At 32.1% G+C, this 17,959-nt stretch overlaps 1 long non-coding RNA gene across 1 annotated transcript; it reads left to right on the top strand.

The window, feature by feature from the left end:
• The first annotated feature begins 1,675 nt into the window (after positions 1 to 1,675).
• On the top strand, positions 1,676 to 2,297 carry LOC131873678 (uncharacterized). The gene is made up of 2 exons (XR_009371608.1): positions 1,676 to 1,885; positions 1,996 to 2,297. It is a non-coding gene; the product is annotated as an uncharacterized LOC131873678 (long non-coding RNA).
• The last annotated feature ends 15,662 nt before the right edge of the window (positions 2,298 to 17,959 follow it).

Raw genomic sequence — 17,959 nt, 5'->3', positions numbered from 1 at the left:
TTGATACTTGTTAAAGTACACCTTAAATAACCTTTTTTATAAATATATAATGAATATTCAATGCTATTAGATTCCACAATCAATATTATAATTCTTTTAGATCATTTGGATTAGATTGTGTGCCAAATGGCACACAATCTAATCCAAAAGCTCTAAAAGATATATAATGAACATCTTTTATCTTTCATATTAACTAGAGCAATTAAACAAGGAATAAGCCATAAAAATATAGAGGAGTAAACTACAAGAATGGTACATCTAGTATTTTTTTACATGAAAGATACACTCAAATATTGGTTCATGTTTATCATTTATTTTGCCATTATGATATTGCACTAACACTTGTAGATCTTCCAAAAGAGCATTGCATCACATCCTTCATGTGGAACTTGAGTGAGTTTCATACCTAGGGTAACCTTGTCATTCTAGCATTTATAATTTATTTAGCCTCTATCCTTGTGAGGGAATGCACTTTATATCTCATCATTGCTATTATCAAGGTGGAAACACTAAGGTTTGACTTAGGCTAGCCTTTATACAATACAACCATTTTCATCATTTTCTATTTGCATAGGTCAAGAATTGATAGTGAGGATGTTAAAGATAAGTAGATCAAACACCAAAAATATTACTAGACCTTGGATGGACAAAAACCCTACGACTAGAGTGCCTAAGGCCCTTGTTTTGCCCATCTGACCTTGCAAGAGTGGAGAGTTTTGTTATTCCATTTTCGATTATCTTCCTAACATTTGTAACCTTAAGGCATGGGCTCCCAATGCTTCTTTAAGTCATAATTATTGGCTTTGTTATTACCAAGAAAGTACTCATTGATGTCATCCTTAAAGAAAAAATAAACCAAAAAAGGTGTAAGTTGTATATAAATACAACTCCCTATTTCATTTGAAATCCCATCTCTCACATCCACAATCTATTAAGCATTATAATTGAGCATTCAATCAAGCATATTCAAGGAAATTGAGGACAAGAATGTAATCAAGGATGCAAGCTTTCAAGTATAGTAATCATTATCAAGTTTCATGTGTTCATGACAAAAAGATGCATTAATATCCATCAAACAACATAAAAACTCTTGTGATACTTCAATGTAAGGGTTTCATATCAAAGGTATCATTTACCATTCCAAGAATTTTCATTAAGTTTTACAGCCTTTGTCTTACCAAGTGTAAACTCACTTTCACCTAAAATTGATCTAGTGAAGGTGAAAACATGGACACAAGATTTGACTTAGGCAAGCCCCTATACAACAAATATTTTTTTTCTTTTCATGTGTGCAAATATAGATACAAAATACAAAAGTTGCATTATTGCATGGTGTAGACTAAGATAGATACTCTCAAATTTTGACTAGGTGAAAATCCGTAGACCGCATTAATTTGTACTCACAAAAATTAGTCATAGCTTGGAGGATACCCTTCGCCATAACCAATTGTATGTTGAGAAAAAAGTCCTATACAATTTAGATGTCAAATGCTGTAAACCATGAACGGTGTATTAGTAAGCAAAATGTATTCACATAAGCAAGCATGAAGGGACACTGAAATTTCATTGGTTTTAGTGGGTTCCTTCCAAATTTAGGGCAAGTAAGCTTTGATTTTATCTATAGATAGGGGTAAGTAATCTTTGATTTTTTCTATAAATAAGCCTGGCCATTTGAAGTTGTAACATTGAGAAGAATTGTTTGTAGTAAAGCAAGAATAAGAAGAGATGGCGCGCACAAAAATTGTGGTTGGGGGAAATTCTGATGTTATCTCACAACAATCCATCCAGCGATTGCTTAGTGGTGTAAGAGGATTTCAGAGCGTTGAGAGGGTTGAGGGGAGGACAGTTATCGTAATACACGATGCAGGATCCCAAGATCGGATAGGTATAATACCTTGTCACTGTTATTTAGTATTATTTTGCATGGGTATTATCCACATGTTCATATTTTTACTTTCTAACCACATCTTGTTGACTGTGTTTTTATGTACTCAGTTATTGAGCTCAGGAGAACATATAGAAATGCTCAAGCTACAGATACGGCAGAATAGAGTGTGGAAGCGCCGTTTGGGACTCGAAATTATTCTCTGATCATCATGGAATTATGAATTAGTATCTCACTTCATAGACTGTTATTGTTATTCTGTGTGAAATGTCCAGCTAAAAATAAAAGCATCCTGGTGAAAGTTTGTGTTTTGGGATGCCTTTATATTTATGAAATAATTTTCTGATATAAGATATCTTATTTTATAGTATATGTAAATAGAATACTATAATACATGTGAATAATTTTAGTCTATATTTGTAAGAAAACATTTGTGATCTATAAATTTGATTGTCTATGTGTATGTATAAATAAATAGATTTAAAGTGAATGGTTGAAAAAAATTCAATTTTTTTTTTTCTTCTATGAAACGTAAAATATTATTCGATATATTTTTGTTTTTAAATAATATAAATATATTGATAATTAAAAAATTATATATATATTTTATAAATAAAACTATTTATTCTTAAATATAATCTATATCACATAAATAATATTTTATAATTTTTCATTTTATGTATGGTTGGTATTAAGTTAAAAACTTTTTAATTTAATTTAATTTAATCATGAAAGCTCACAAGTTCTTAATTTAGTTTCTTAAATTATGCTTATAATAGTTTAATGAATTTTGGTGTTATTTATTACAAGCATACGTGTTTTTTTAGGTTGATCAATAGAAGTGTATCTAAATGATAAAAATAGTTATCTTCATACAAGTATACCCTTTTAAAATGCCCATACAAATCTAGATTATTTTCTAGGACATCAATTGAAGTGTTGTATTGTGAATGATATGCCTTGGAATGTTTATAGATATGAGAAACGAAGTGAATACATTGAATGTCTTTAAATAAAATATCATGATAATGACTCATACAAATTAGTGCTTAGTTGGTCTTTAAAGGAGAAATAATTGATAATCATTAGCAAAAAACTTGTACACTAAATTTAAAACTTGAAATGAGGTTTAAAATATTAAGACCAACCTTATGACTCGAGACATAAAAATGGGTGAAATAAAAATGGTTATCAGTTAGATGAAAGTATATGTAAATATAGATATAATAGCTGTGTGGAAAAGGAAAATGTATTGTGATAAACGAGTATGTGATTGTAGTAAGAAATTAGCATATAAGAATGTCTACAATGAATATGCAAATAACATTGTAAGACATACCTAGGTTACATAAGATTATGGGCCATGTCAAAAATTTATAAATTAAGGCCCTCTCTTCAAAATAATTACAAGAATAAATAAAAAAATTCATCAATATATAAACTTCACTATGTTTAAATCTTTTAATACAATATATCTTTGGAGATTACATGCACTATATTTTATAACTTTCAAGGATATAATTTAGTTTCATAATTTTAATTAACTAATACTAAACAATCACTGCTTATTTATTGTGTTGCTCTTTAACTTTGGGTTTCAGTTGCTCTTTAACTTTGGGTTTCGGTTGCTCTTTAACTTTGGGTTTCGGGTCTCTGTAAAACCCATTTATCTTAATAAAAAACTAATACTAAACAAATCAATTAGATACTTTGTGAAAACAATTTTATAAGTGTATTAATAAATATTTTTTATTTATTCACTTTCCTAACTTCTATTTTGGAGTCATCTTCTACTAAATAATAGTTCTATCATTGTATGAGTTATATTATAGTTACTCATGAAGACATGTTATCTTTTGTAATACAATTATTTTGTTAACATTTTTGTAGGAATTAACTATTATTCAAAATGTATATGCCTATATAAATTGTTATAAAAAAATGTTATTCATATCACAAGATTCATGTGGCTGATTCTTAAATAGCTTAATCATAAAATTAATTTCCATGGACAAGAAATATTATGTCTAGGACAGTATACTTAAACTTTCTAAATGATAATTTCTAAGTGATAAGTGCATTGAAATATAAAGTTAACCAAATTATTAATCTAAGGGATTGATGAAGGGCTAGTTCACCCAACACTAAAACATACCGGAACAATAGATAACAATACAAAACATTGAAATAGATAAAATAACCTACTTTCAATTTCTTCAATATTTTTTTTACCTATTATGAGGCTTCTAAAATTCTAAAATTTGAGTTTGAACTTTATAGAAGAAATTTATTTGAGTTTGAAACTTTATAGAAGAAATTTTCTAGAATGAAAACTTTAATATCTCCTAAGTGACACAAAATATCGATATGATTCTTTCACCATGTAATGTTGTAAATTATACCCCATGCAATTTTACATTATAATAAACTTCCCTTTACTCATAATTAAAATAATATATGCATCTTAAAATTTAATGTAATATAAGAATGCATGCTTTGCCACCTTTCATGATTAATTCCTTAACCTGTTGGGTCTAGATTGCACTTGGACATGTGTGCATCATAGATACATGCATGCACTGTCCTAGCATTCCATGAATATATGGGATCAATTTGGTCATTGAGTTGTTACGCTTGCTAACTTTGGTAGTGTAATTCCTCTATATGCAGACATTGGCATCAAGAGTCACTGGTTGTCGATAAAAATATCTCTAGGATTTCTTAAATCTTGGAAACAATCTTTAACCATAAATCTAGCTTGTTGAACACTTTCTCAATACAACAACACTCCATTTTTTCATCTTTTAAGTCAGAACTACTTCTACCACCTTTCTATTTCATCATTACCATGACATCTTGTCAAGATCCATTGTCTAAAGTGTTCATTTCTCACTCTAGTACATTTCCTTGCTTCTAGGAAGTAACTATGAGGTTTTTTATTGCATTCATCATCTTTACATTATCAACATATTTTTGATGCTTAGTTTATGTCATTATCTTATATGATGTTATCTAAGGCTATCCATGGAGATGGTAACACACCAAAATGGGGGTTTGACTAAGGTAAACCTCTTAACACAATTGCCCCAACAATTTGCTTTGGTTTTATGTTTGTAGGTTCAAGTGGAGAAGATTATAACCCTTTTTGGAGCTTCAGATGCATCTTTCTTTATGATACTCTTCTCTCTTTCTTGTAATTTAATTTAATTTACTATTCATTTTAGTCATTCATATTGGTTGCACACTACATTTTAATAGAATTTAGATATCAAAATGTCATATAGATTATCTTATATTTTTTTTGTGGTAGCCTTTGTAGTCTATTTATACACAACACTAGTATGTAATGTTGTCGTCCTTGTCTTGTACATTCATCCTAGATAGAGGGCTCATCGAGCTACCCTAAATATGTTTGTATTATATGTTTCCACTTTCTAATGTCTAAATAACCTAGTTAATTTTTATGGTTGATCAAACTCATGTTTTCTCAAATAGTGAATAGGCTCAAAGATTGTAGTTACCTGAAGTCTTGGTCGAAGTGGAGAGTTGAGAATAAAATCCTTAAGGGGTTTTATTACCCTTTGTAGATATTCATTTTTCACACTCTACAATTTGGTGAACTTGACATGAACTTGCCTTTTGTATAAAATATTTAAAATCTAAACTTTTATTAAAAAATGTTTTCTTCTCTTCTAATGTTTTTTGAAGATGACTGTGTTGTGATTCTCTTCTATGAACTTTATGATCTAGTTTACTTTTGGACACGTTGTTAGAAGGATCTTGAGATAGAGGATACATCCAAATTATGATATTCCTACTAGATCTGGTTCCATATTCTTTACTAATGGTGATCATTTTAGCTCTCAAAATTTTACTCTAAGCTTTGGGACTTCCTCTACCTCAAATCCTAGGCCTAACTCATAACATAGTACCCCTCCTAGGTCTCCTCCTGTTGACCATGAATATTATCTTAGTGTTCCCATGGAAGAGATTCAATCCCTAGAAGAGAGCTTGAGGGATTTAAAATCCTTCCTTAATCATGAAAATATAATACTGCAATCTAGTCATCTTGTCAAAAATATAAGAGATTTTCTCATCTCAGATTGCAAGGGTCTTGAGTTACTTCTGTATATGATGGAATTGGAAAATCAAATATATTAAAACCAAATAAGATTAAAACATATTAAACTTAGTCCTACAATGAAATCCAACATATACCAATGAAGAACCTAAAACCATGCACACAAAATAGAAAGATTATACCTCCACATGCTCATAGGGTTTTATCTTGATTGTTTCCTATCTTCATTGATCTTGCTTGATATTGATTATGGTTATTCTCATATTTTGTGTGCACAAGAGCTCAATATAAAATGTATTGTGGTTGTAATTCGGTAGAATGTAGGTGCTTGTACTTGAATTATTTTATATGGAGGGATAGAGAAAGAGGTCTCTTTAATAGAAATCACCCTAGAAATGGAGTGCTAAGATTAAATGGTGGAGGGATAAATGGTTGGCTTAGCTTATAGGGTAGGTATAGAAAATAGAAAAATATTAGAGAGGTAGTTAAAGGTAAATTAAGAGATGACAAGTGTCATGGAGGAAAAAATCTAATGAATTAATTAAACAAATAAAGATTTATTTAATTAATAGAAAAGGTGGGATCAATTAAATAAATAAAAAATTTATTTAGTTTAGGGAAAGGATAATTTAGATAAACAAACATATTATTTAAATGGGGAAGGGCTAGAAAAGGCTTAGTGAATTAATTAAATAGATACAAATCTATTTAATTAATAGAAGGCTTAGGTTAAAATAATTAAATAAATAAAATATTAATCTAATTAGGCTAGGATAATTTTAGGTCTCTACAACTTCAAGCCCTGCCATATATTATGGAGATGCATGTGCTATCTTATTCAACTATTTTGCCTCCTCAAGGTACATATTCAAACTTAAGTGATCACAAGTTGAATGTCTCCATGCCTGAAGTGTCAGTTCATATGATTGATATAGATCCTACTATTAATCCTTTATCTTTTTCTAGTAAGATAAATAATGCATCTATTAATCTACCAATTTTTATGTCAACATTTCTTAGAATCCCTTGGCGTACCATATTCCTTCACCTCTTATTTCTTCCTTTTCTACTTCCATAGTTCATGCTTACATAATTAGTGTAGCTATAGCTAATGTTTCTTCAACTCAAGTATCTACTAGTATGGGAAATTGACCTCCACCTCCCTACTAGGTAATGTCTTTTTAAATACCATATTATAGATTATGGATCAAATGAAATCATAGCTCGCAAATCTAACCAATGCTTTTACTCCATCTTCATTTACTCCCTATTACCATTACAACCCTCTTCTGATGCATATCTTGAATGCACACCTACCAAAAGGGATCAACATTTATAAGTTCAACAATTTCAATGGTAACATTGATGTACAATTTCATGTAAATTCTTTCACTCCACTCTAGAAAGCAGTGACTTCCATCATTAAGATCATTTTCTAGAAAAAATATTCTCATAGTCTCCTAAAGTGACTGCATTAGAATAGTATAATTTTTTTTCTAATTTAAATCTATCTTTTCTTTTGACCAACTTATGAATGAGTTCCTACAAAGGTTCCAAACAAATAATAGCCCCAATATCACCATTACTAACATTGTCCAGTGCAAGAAACAACCAGATGAGAAAGTCACTACTTTTTTTTTTATACGAATCTATCTCTTTTAAGATTACATATGCCCTCCCTAAGAATGATCTTTACAAGATGTTAATTTGTAGTTTATAGCTGGCATTGAAGAAGAGAGTTTCTTTGGTAAATAATCCTACCTTTTTGAATATGTGTATTGCACTTTGAGACAATCTGCATATATTGGCTTAGTCTGGACCTCCTACTTCAAACTTGAATATTAATAATTTTTGAGCTATATCTCCTTCTCGAGGGTTTAGAAAGAATAAAGAAATGGTTAATGTGATAACTATCCATCAAGCAAGTAAGAAGAATAGACTTGGGACACATTGTAATCATTTTTTTACAAAATAATCAGCTTCTGACTTGAGTGTATTACGAAAATTGGCTAAGGATAATCTGGTCACCATCCCAAAGACTAGACCACTCTATAACAATAAGCCATATGTCAGTTGGCATGAATCATCCAATTTTTATCAATATAATCATTTACCAAGGCATGACACTAAATGTTGTGTGTGTCTATGACATATCATTCAAGACCGCATAGACAATGGGATTATCTAGGTCAATGATAGGAAAAAAAAATTAACAAATCTATGGCTAAGGCTAATATTGAATTGTAGATATATATAGATTGATTTCCTCCTCTCTCTTCCAATTTTATCACTACATCTTCTTCTCCTCTACTAAGTGATTCTAAATATTTGAATTTGGAGATGGATGAATGAGTTGTATGTGTTGTGCGAAGTGTTTGTAAAGAAGTACAAAGATTATTAAGTACACTTGTGCACTGTTGAAGGAAGTTTCACATCTTTTTTAATAGAGAACTTTAATCAAGTTGATGTGATTTCCTATAGTCTAGTAATAGTGATGTATCTCTTTCATTATTATTTTATCTTGCCCTGAAGAAGTGATCTTTAGGTTTTGCAATTTTTTTGTATCTTTTCTTGAGGTTGTGTGTCTCAATCTTGCAAGTCTACATCAAGGGAAATGAGTTCCTTGCCCTTGAGCTTGAACATTGTAACTTGTTCTTCATATAGTTCAAAATAGTTTTCATCATGGTTTTTCTCTCACTGGGTTTGCCACACAAAAAATATTGGTATTCGTGTGTGATTGATTTTGTGTTTCAATTCTTTATTTTTGCAAGTGTGGCGAATGATAATCAAGTAGTTAAATCAATTTAGTTTTAATATATGATGATTCACGACCCTATTGGCATTGTGTTTGTTATTGATGTCAAGCAATAAGTGTGAATATAAGAACTATAATTGAGAAAGTCTATTACTTGCATGCAGAATAGAAAAGATGGGTATAATGTTATTCCACTAAGATTTTCTATTTGAGGATCTGTAATGAAAGTTTTGCTTCATGTCATCATGGCGACATGAGTTGACCAATGTGCGATAGGAACTTTGTCACGAAAGTAACTTAAAGAAGTACGCTCAACAACATAACATTAAATAATAATGTTATTAACAATTTAATCTTTAAGTGGAATAGACATGAAGAGCTAAGATCAATTTTCAAACTACCAATAGTTAATTCATTAAACAAAAGTCTGACAAGTAGTTACAAGAATTTTGTTATGTGTGTAACAGATTTAGATAGCTATTTTACATTGATGAAATTGCTAATTTAAATTTTAAAAACCTTTTTTCTCTAAGTTTCATCGGAGTGTTCAAATAAAGGGACAAAGTTTGCCTTTCTGCAGAATGTATGAAGGTCTAAATAGAATGTTAATACTTTAATACTGCAGAATGTATTTCGTGTATTATTTACTATAGCATATATAAGTTGTTATGATAAGGATTTTTTATGATCTTGAATGAAAAACCTTGTTGGAAAACAGTTGGACATAATAGAGAATTGAATGACAGAGTTGTGTTTCTTGTTACTAATGGAGATATAAGAAGATTATCTATGTCTTGATTTGTTGCAAATAAAAATTTTAACCAGTGATTTGTATTGAAACAAAGTAATCCTTTGTATATGTTCTCGAATTCTTCTAATTTTGGAGTAAATAGAGTTGGTGCTCATATTACCAGTGAAGTATATACATTGTAACTAGTGCAGTTGTCAGTGAGGCATTAATTGTAACTTGTGAGGTTTATGGCCAGTGAGGCATAATAAAGTCTATCTTCATAGTGGTTTTTAACCCTTCTAGGGTTTTCCACTCAAACACTTGTGTTATGTGGCATTCATATGTGACTTATATTTTGATGATAGATATATGTGTTGATGCTATTGATTTGAGTTTTAAATACATATCTATTATAATGTGTTATAGTGTCATGGTGTCATCGTGATAAAAAGCATGCATATGTTAAATGAATTGATTTTTATTAACCACTGATTCGCCACCCCTTGGAGTATTCTAGTAAGTGGCATACGAGTGGTTAGTGAAAGGGAATGAATTTGCCCATTCTGAAAATGACACTTTTGTCTCATATATAGCCAAAAACCTAATTTTTCAACTTGCTCCGATGGTCATGAAAATTGTACCCTTAGCTAATTTGTCCGTTCTGAGTCCATTTTTAGGATTGAAATCAAAATTCAAGATCATCTTGCTAGTCAAATTCATAAAGTTTGGACCACTTAGCGCTTTTCATCAAAAGCTCATTCTCTCTTCTAATTGCGCTCAATTTCTCATGAATCAATGTTGAATCTCAATTTAGTTTTTACAAATCAACTTTGCGCTCAATTTCTTATCAATCAACGCAAAATTTTCAAACATTCCTCAACATTATTCTTTGTGCTCAAAACAATTTATCATTGCTAAAAATTGCCTATAAAAGGGCCAGTGAGAGGGAATGAACCAAGTGAGTCCGACCAAAGCCAAGAATCCAACTCACTATAATAAAATGATGCTAGGGTGAAAGTCTCAGGAGATGGAATAATCAGTGGCACTACTTCATTTATGAGGAGTGTCTCATGTTGAGCATCTTGTAGGGCCTCACGGTCTAAATCACGCTTACATGACTACATGGTTTCAACATCCTATTGGGTTTTGTATCTAAATCATTCTTGCATGACACTCAAGTGGTCCTTCTGAATAGAAGCCTTACTACAATCTTTAGGTTACAAGCTACCCAGCTCACCTTCGAAAGGAGGATAATCTTTATTCAAGCGGATAGTTGGTTTTACCCCCAAGATTACTTGTCATATCATGCCTCCATTAGTGTTTGGAGTTGGTTAATATGGCATGGAGAATCCATTGTGTGAGACTCAGTGATCATATTATGATTAGCTATTGGGTGTGTACCTAGGTTGTGGGAAAAGGTTTTCCTTCTCAACCAACTTCTCAGGTTAGCGTGGTGTACTTGTTATCATTTTATACCTACTATTTGTTTTTCTTTTCATCTCTCAAAACAATTGAAACAAAACCTCAAGACAATCAAAAACCTCAAGACAATCAAAAACCTCAAACTGAAACTGAAAGACAAACTGAAAACCAAGTCAATGATCAAAACTCTATTAAAACTCATCCTATGTCCATTTTTGAGTCATACGAGTCATCATTATCCTTCATAGTTTGTCTTCTGAGAAGTACTAAAATTTCATTTGAGCATAGGCAGCAACTCATAAGAGTATCTGCATTTGTCATCTAGAAACCCTTGGATTGTTGTCCGAACATTGAAATTTTGTTGTACGAGTCACTACTTAGAAGTTTGTCAAAGTTGCTAAAAACAAAGTGTTTGACAATCCTGTTTGATCAGTCCTGAAACGTAAACAACAAGCTTGTTCCTAGTTTTCTAAACCTAAGCATAAATATATCTTGGCAGTGTACCTTCTATAGCTATGTTGCACGATTTTGTTGGTTACCTCTTAGCTAGCTCAATCAACCTAATACAATCAACCAATATGTTGTCCAGACTTCACTCTTGAGTATCACTTAGGCTACTTAGCCTCAACTCAAAATTGGAGTCAGTGTATCTCACTCGCATAAGTTTCAACATCAACCTCTAACCTCAATGAAAAACTAGCTTTTATCTCACCTTGACATTTGTAACACCTCTTACTATCAATTGTAAATGGCTACCTTAGCTCCAATTCCTATGGCTACCTTGGATCAAATGATTCAAGATATCAAGAAGGAAATATATGACATGAAAATCCAACAAAATAAATCAATGAATCCATTTGAAAAATAAATGCATGATATCAAGATTGAGAAACTTTGAGGAATGCTAAAATGATTATATAATTTGACAATAAAAAACCAGCAAATAATTGACAATCAAAAGCTAAATCTCAAACAAGCTCACAAGACACCTTCACCAAGACATAAAGACATTTCCTCCAAATATCCTCTAGATAGACAACTTAGACCTTTAGGACAATCTATTGAGTTGATTTTGAAAGAGATTCTTGAGCATAATCTTATCATATTGCCTAAGATGATCACATGGGGATGTGAATTTTTGAGTAAATATTGTGCATATCATAGACAAAATGAACATAAGACTTTGAATTACATGGAATTAAAACATAAGATTCAAGATCTCATTGATAATGGTGTCATTGAAATTGAAGATCCTAATGACTCACCTAAAGAAAAATAACGAACTACTTCTAAGCATGATAAAAATCATGAACCCATGTCTAGAAAAGCTCCATATGTGACCTCCATCCCTTCCAGTTGCCTTCATCTCCTAAAACTTCTCAGCAACAATCCATACCATCTCCTTCAAATAATGAAACTTCTTATGTTTACCTTCAAGGGATATCTCCTATGGAAATCCAAGTTAATACCAATATTGATACAAGTTCCTCTAAATATTTAAAAATCCCAGATCCCATGCCATCATGCACTCCAATTCCAAACGTACCCTATTTAGAGAGTCCCACTCAAAATGCTTCCACATCATGCCAAAATATGGAGACCTTCCAAGAATCCCCCATGTATATCAAAAACACTACCCCTTCCTTAGAAGTGACTCCATGTTAAGAGGATAATCTAAAAAATGAAGAAACAAGTCCTATCATAAATCAATACCAAGACACAAAAACTCTCCAATCCTATCCAATGGTTGAAAAAGATCCTATGATTCCTTGCAAGCCATCTCCACCTCAAAATGGACTTGCCTCTAGCATCAAAAGTAAGAAGAAGCCCTTTGCTAAAAATATCTTTCAAATAATGCAATATCAAAGAAAAGGGTTAGACATTCATGAACAGGGTATATTAGAACCCCTTGCTATAAAAGAAAATCTTGATTATAATGGGTACATTGGTCACTCTCAAGGTGTTGGTATCCCTCATAAATCCTACATTTCTCCAGTTAAATCCAAATATAGGCCTTCCCCTTCACCTCTTCCATCCATTCTAGGTCCCTATATCCCTCCGTCCCTTATGTGGGATAAAAAAAGGCACACATCTTCTAGTACCTTCCATCCATATAAAAAACCTTCATATCATTCCTATCTATCCACACATCTCCCTCCAAGCAATTTGGATGCCAAGCATAAAAGTCATAAATCAAGCAATCCACATGTATTCAAGGATCAACATGTCCCATCTAATCAACATGTCAAAACAAATCAAAATATGATCCAAAAAGAAAAAGAAAAATACAAAATGCCACAAATGCCCACAAAGAAAAAGAAAGAAAAATCAAAAGCTATATGGGTTCCTAAGGCACGTGTAGAAGCAATGTGTTCCAAGTAACTACAAAAGCATGAAAAATCAAAAACCATGTGGATCCCTAAGAGGCTACTTGAATCACAAAATTCTAAATAAGAATCAAAATTGGCATCCAAGATTGTGGTTCCTCCCTCCAAACCTTCTGATTCCATTCCTCCATCGCCTCCTTCATCCATTTTGGGTTCTTATGCCCCATAATCTGTAACCTTTCTTCCATCTAAATCTCAAAATCTGAGATTCACTTCTCTTCCATATGTCCATCATCCCTCAAGGTGTGTGTCAATTTTGATCTTTCCAACATTTCCATATAGCCATACACAATTATTCCAACATCAGATCCATTATCCAACACCTCTTTTTCACCCTTCCATCCCTCTTATCTAATCCTTTGCATAAATCCTTTCCTAAGTTTCATTTCATTATCTTGGCAACATCTTTGAACATACCTTCATAGCCATGGTCTATTGTAACTCATAATCCAAGGGTATCATACAAAGAAGCAAGACGTTGGGGTCCATCTTCCATCCCCTATCATGCCTCCATTATCTTCCAAAGAAGAAAAAAAATGATGAAAAAGTGAAAAAAAAAGAAAGTAAAGAGAAATAAATTTGTCCTTGTGTGAAAACTACTTCTTGTGGCACCTTGGACAAGTACCATTATTAAAACCTAGCAAATAGGCATCATGTGTAATTTATGAACTTCTTGCACACCACACCGAGGGGCAGGTTTTCTTTGTCATATCCTATTGCCCTTCATTATCCTATCATACCCCTGTTATACCCCTTCCTTGTTCTATCATCCCTCATGTACTTATCCCTTTTTTACTTTTGATTTTGATAAGGTTAAGGATCTTTGCAACATTCATGTGTCCTATCTATTACACTTAATCCGGACCCTTTATCTCATATCCATTGCTCACTTACATCCTTCATTACCACCTTTGATCTTGTTTATCCGATTTGTCCCCTATCTAGATCTATTCATTGATCTTGATCAGCACTATGGACAAAATGCAAAAATATTCTTTCCACAAACCTATTGACATGGACACTTCTTTGGACCATATGGCTTCATTATGCTATATCCTTGCTTCACTACACTATATCCTTGCTTTACATCGCTAAAATCCTTCCATTCCATTGTTATATCTGGTTCCTATGCTTGGATTAACGTTGTGAGACAGTCCTTGAAAGCATCCACCATCATTCACTTATCCATTCATGTACTGAAAATCCCTTTTTCCTTGCTAGACATTAGGGGCAAACATAAAAAAACTCTAAAAATCAGAAAAAGTCTTGAAATAATCCCTAAAAAATTTTTAAAAAAATTCTTGAAAATCAAAGCATGAAAGCATGGATTGTCTATAAAATAAAACCAACAATAAACAAACTCTCAAAGTCTAAAATCAAACTGATCACATGTCTTATACAAGGATGTGTATGCTCAAAACCAAACAGATCGGTTTTATATAGGGTACTCACTCTTTGAAACCAAACACTCTTATCAATCATCAAACAATCAAAAGAATGACATAGATCAGTGTGACTATTGGATTTTATCCTACTTAGTCTTATCTTTATCAGTAGATGGCAGAACATGTTTCATCTTTAAAAATCACTAAAAAGTTTCCGCTTTCCTTCTTTTCTGCTTTGTTTTTGGTTGTGCATAATCTCTAGTCACTTTCATGAGCCCCCTTGGTTCTCCTTAGAACCCTCATGACTTGCAATCGATCAAAATTATAGTCCTAGGGAACTTCAATCTTAAAGCCCTTAGTAGCTCAACCAATCCATCCTTGTGTCAGTCAAGTCTGGGTCGTTCACTCTGAGTCAATCATTTGTCTCCTACTTAATACAGAGTTTTGATCACTGGCACCCTATCAAACACGCAAAACAAGAACAATTGAAAACAACAACTCAAACTGCTTGAGCTATGCTGACATTTTTGTTGTATGTTGTCTTTTATATTGGATTTTTCTCATTATTCCCTCTAAGTAACTCAAGGAAGTCTATCTTGACTAAGAGGTACAGGGACTAGGGGCATAATAACTTTCTTTGTTTTCTTCTTGTGGATTTGATTCCGATAATCTGAAAACATCTTATAAACTGGGTGTTTATGATAAGAGCCTTCACATTAATGTGAAATAGCCTCACATACCTCGACTCCACTTATATGCACACTTCAGTGAGGTCAGAACTATTTCCTTGTCTATTGTGTTTGCGTGCAAGAAGCATTCAAGTCATCTTGGCCTCCTTTTGCTGTGGTGCTTATGTTTGACTACTATATCAAAGAGGACAGGTAATTCACATCATCGTGGCTCTTTGTGCCTTGATGCTTATGTCTATTTGCTACATTTAATGCTCAATGATGATAAGAAAGCGAATCAATATCTAGTGACTAGGTCCTATTTGCATCTTCTGCATTCATGTTAAGTTTCGTGCATTGCATGGTGAATCTAGGATAGTAATGATGATTTTGATCTTCTTCACCTAGAGCTTGAATTTAAATCAACCTTCTCTTCATAGCTAAGTGGTCAAAACCCAAATTTTCAACTTGCTCCGATTGGCGTAAAAATGCAACCTTGGTTAATTTGACCATCCCGATTCCATTTTTGAGATCGAAATCAAAATCCGAGATCATCTTCCTAGTCAATTTTGCACAACTGTGAGCACTTAGTACTTTCATCAAATGCTCATTATTTTCTTCAATTTGCGCTCAATTTCTCATCAATAAATGCTAAATCTTCAAATGGCCCTCTAAATCATTAATCTCTTAATCTTTTTATCAAATTATTTGAAATCACTGTGCAACCTGCCGATCTTTTGATTTTGCTCTCGAGGGGGCATACTCATGACATCATCATCATCAGTGATCACACCCTCAAAGTCAAAAATTTATTTCAAAATATTCATTACAAGTGGATTAGGTAATATTTATGAAACATCAAACAAGACCTTATTGTTAGGGGCATCTCAGCTTCATCGCTTCATTTCAAGTTCATATTTCTTGATCATCTGAATCAAATCAATCTCTAGGGGCATATTAGTTTCGTCGCATCAAATTAAGTTGATAATGTATTCATGTGAATTAGTCTCTTAACATTAATCAGTTTCATCACTTTTCATCAAGCAGATTATTCATTTAAACTCAAACAAGGGTTTAAAGAGTATCTTTGATTGCATGCTCAACCTAAGGAGGTGTTTAGTTTCATCACATCAAATCAAGCTGGACAGTTTATCTTCTCTCATTGTGTCTTGATCCATCAAGTTCAAGATCAGTTTTATCTTTGCTCACTGTGTCTAGTTCAATCAAGTTCTAGATCAGTAAGATTCGCTTCTTCATCCATCAAGTTCAAGTTTGGTATCTTTTCTCTTCATCAGTCCTAGTTCAATCAAGTTTGGGATCGGTATCGCTTTCAATCAGTCTGTTCAGTTTCATCACTTCAAAACAAATTGAATACCTCGCTCTTCATCTAGTTCATGATCAATCAAGTTCAGAACTGGTATCTCCTAGACAAGAATTGTTCTTTGAATCAATGCGCTGCTCACACATCAATTCAAAGAGGGGCAAATGTAATACCCTAAAAATGGTAATCCAAAACCATGGGCCCCTAATCTCGACTAATGTGCTTAAATTCAATAAAATTCATCAAGATCCTGAATCAAATAATCAATTTAAATGAATCATGAGAGCCTGATTAATTAATTCCTAAGGTATAAAAATGCAACATGGCAATTACAATTAATTAAATTCTCATTTAATTAATTGATCAAATTCAAAATTCAAAATAGAAAATCTTTTTAAAATCAAATATCTCATTTATTTATTTAAATATCTTTTGCATATTTAATAAATAAATAAAAATTGCCATAAATCTTCCAAAAAAAGGAAACAAATCAAGAAAGAGGAATTAATTTGAAAAATAAATTGGAAATTATGAGCACAAAAAATTCAAAAAAGGAAACAAATCAACTAAACTCAAGAAAAATGGAAAGAATCTGAGTTGCTAATTTAAACTCAATCTTATCTCTTCAAAGTGGAATTATATTTTCCAATCAAATCATTTCACCGGAATTGTGCTTCCTTCGAATTGATCTCAACCATTCATTAAAGATCAATCCTGACCTTTTGTCTACCTCTTGATTTTCCTATAAATTCAGGCTCTCATTCTTTAATCAACATCCGAGAATTTTACATCATTATTATACTAATATTGTGTTGCAGTTTATCAAGGAAATTTTGAAGAAGATTTGCATAGTTAATTCATCAATCAACTTATTTTTCATTTAGCTTTCATTTAATCTTAGAATCATTTAGACTTCTAGTTCATTAGCTTAGATTCATTTCTCTTATCTAGATTCAATTTCTTGCATATAATCTAGCTTAGCTTCATTTAGAGCTTTGATCATTTAGCTTGATATATCATTTCGCTTAATCTTTAAGGTAATCTAGAAGGTAGAATATGGTTTGTGAAGCATAATATCATTTCAGCACACCTTCCTATCTATCCCAAACCAATGCCTATAGTTCTTTATGCTATAACAAAAACCAAAACTTTAGTAGTCGCCTCCAAGAGATAAAAATGTTAATACCCACTAACCAAACTAACTCAAAACATAATGCAAGATACCAAATATACTTGCCAATGCACCACATAGAGTCATCAAATATGAACATATCTAAACCATTGAAATGGTGAACCAAAATTACCAAGGGTAGAGGAATGTAACA

This window comes from Cryptomeria japonica, chromosome 2 (genome assembly GCF_030272615.1).
Source record: "Cryptomeria japonica chromosome 2, Sugi_1.0, whole genome shotgun sequence".
NCBI lineage: Eukaryota > Viridiplantae > Streptophyta > Pinopsida > Cupressales > Cupressaceae > Cryptomeria > Cryptomeria japonica.
The sequence above is the reverse complement of the archived record's forward strand: the minus strand, read 5'-3'. Positions and strand labels throughout refer to the sequence as shown.